Raw genomic sequence first — 2983 nt, 5'->3', positions numbered from 1 at the left:
CATCTGCTGTGGAAGTCTGCTTTTACACCTTGTGGCAGTGATTCTCAAGCATTTTAGTCTTGGGGTCCTTCACACTCTTAAAATAATTTAGGAACTCAAACCATTTTATTATTTGCATTTACTATTTTAGAATTTAAGACTGATACATTTTCATATATCATATGAAATGTTTATGTGTTTAATTTTTAATCTATTCAAACATATTAGAAAAACAATTTTAAACTAACATATCATTTAACAATAATTATATTTTCCAACAAACAAGAAAATAATGAGAACAGTTGTACTATTTTGTATTGGCTCATTAGAAAACATCTGGAGTTTTATATCTATTTCTTATTCAGCCTATTGTAATATTACACCATGGTAGGTTCTGAAAATTTTTACTGCGTATTTGGTGAATGAATGAGAATGGAAAAGGTAAAACATATATTGTTATTTTTATAAAAATAACTCTGACCATGAAGACTTCCCCCCTTTCTGACAAAGCTACTGGGTATACTGTTTGTTTTTGTTTTTGTTTTCAAGTAGTTCTTAGCTTGCTACTGAGCTCTTATTGAAACTAAAGGCCTGATTTACAGAGGCTAACTTTCTGGACTGATATTTCCACTTTGGGGTGAATTAATTCACACAGTTGACACCAGTGACCAATAGGATGGGTAGAAGCTAATAAGTTATGGTTGTAGAACAGGAATGGTTTATAGATATCAGTCAGCTTGGTTCCAGTGGTATCTTGGCTATACATGATGAAATAAACAAAGTAACACCAAGCCTTTGGGAGATCTTTTCCCTCACTCTGTCATCTGAAGCAAATTTCATCTCTCATTGGGATCTTCACGTCACAGAGGGTCCCGTAAACTTACTGTAGTAATAATGTATTTAACCAAGCTTAAACCAGATGCTGTCCACGGTGCAGCTATGACTGTCTAAACTTAGTGCCAGTTTTTCCAAATTAAAAATATGTGTGGATGCTTCATGCATTAGGCAGAACCCAAGTGATTATCATTGTTCTGGCTAATACCCCTTGATGAATCTTGTTATAATTTTACTGATTCTTGGGTTTTTATCTATGGTCTAGTCTGACACTTGAAAAATTACAGCTAAGAATATCAAAGGAACTCTTGTTTGGAACCTTACACTGAACATAAATCACAGTTGTTGATCTGATCATTTGGGTCAACCATGTAGGCGCCTGGTACAGACCTATTCTCTTATCAGACTATTTGGAATCAAGTTACTGGTTAAGCTTGTACACCCAAAATTGCAAATATTTCTCCGTGGACTCACCTTTATGCAATATTTGACAATGAATCCATCATAGACTGTACACAGAATTAACAAACATTTTTGATACAGAGACTACCACTGTGTACAGCATTTATGGCTCATGTGAAATAATGTAGGGTCCATACTGGGCATGGACCCTACATTATTCTGACAGATTGACTACATTTGATCTTTAAACCAGTATTGGGGTTATCAATGGTGTTTTAATGGCTGTTGATATTTGTTCAGGTTATTATGTTGCTATTATAATAGAATCTGCTGATTCTGGCTACATACTTACACTTCTTGAAACTAACTTGCAGTTTTCAGTTTCCCATAGCATCTTCACTCTGATAATAGTGTGAGTTTAATAACAAATACCAGCTAGCATTAGGTTGAAAGTCAAGGTGTTTGATAGCTCTTCCGTGCTTTTATCATCCACAGGCTTCTGGTATCATTGAGTATTAGAATGACCTCCTCCAAAATTGACTCAGAAAGATTTCTTGCTTTACCTCCTTCACCTTCTCCTGGTCTGCACACACTAGTAAGGCAATTTGGTCACTATATGCCGTTGCCTCAAGAAAGATATTACCTCCTCTTGAACGATTCTTAGATAATAATCAAGATGAAAGGGATGTAGTGTTATATAGACCTATGTTGAAAATTTGGGACTCTACTCTGTCTTAACCTATCTTAACATGATAATGTTTTTTTTTTTTTTTTCTCCTATCAGCAACTCAGGGTCAATTGATTGGTATACATTCTGCATGACAGTGTGTCAAAAAGGAGCTAGATTTAAACATAATTCTTTTTTGTTAGCTACCTTGGCCCCCTGTTGAAATAATTTAAGAATAGTGGCCTCTTGGTAGATTATACTGTTTAGTAAGCTACCCTACAGTGGCACATATGCTTACATAGACCAAGGTTTGAGACATAAGGCTTTAATGCAAATTTTATAAAAATGTTCCTCTCACTAAAACATGTGACTGTTCTGAATAAAATATTTCTATGCAAGAAGGGAATTATTGGAAAAATGGTGAAATCATAGCTACCAGAATAGGAAGTTCTGATTTGTAATGGTGAAGGAAAAGTAATACCCCAGACACCTGGAATAGATGAAGACAGTAGGGATAATGCTGTTTTGTTTTCTTTCCCAAGAATCCATGGAAATTTTAGCATGTAGAAGAATTCCCCAGTGCATGAAGGACACTTTCAATCTGTACCACAGATTGATGCAAGTCCTACTTGGGAGGCCCCAACAATAATAAAAAAAAAATACTATGTTCGCACAGTTTGCAAACTGTACTATACTTATTTTGTGGAAATTATGTATTAGGCTGATTCTCTCTCAACTATATGAATTGAACTCCTGGAGTGATTATAAGAGAACCACGAGTGTTTAAGGAAACACCTCTAGTAGATTATGTAGCACTAAGATGACTATGGTGATCTCTTCAAATCAAGGCTACCCTTACTTAGATGAACTTTCTGGAAGGAAAAGTAACTTACTTATATACAACCTATAGACAGTTATCCCTATGAAGGGAGTCATCCAATAAGAAAGTGGTAAAAAAAAAATGGTTCTTGACTTCAAATAAAGTCATTAATAACATCACCTCTGCCCTGAAAGACATTCAAGTACACTTCAACTTATTAACCAAGATTATTACAGATACCATACTCCCCTATACTTTCCCCTTGTGGACAAGACAGAGTC

The sequence above is a fragment of the Mandrillus leucophaeus genome, unplaced genomic scaffold (genome assembly GCF_000951045.1).
Source record: "Mandrillus leucophaeus isolate KB7577 unplaced genomic scaffold, Mleu.le_1.0 Scaffold179, whole genome shotgun sequence".
Classification (NCBI taxonomy): domain Eukaryota; kingdom Metazoa; phylum Chordata; class Mammalia; order Primates; family Cercopithecidae; genus Mandrillus; species Mandrillus leucophaeus.
This window is presented reverse-complemented; position numbering follows the sequence as displayed.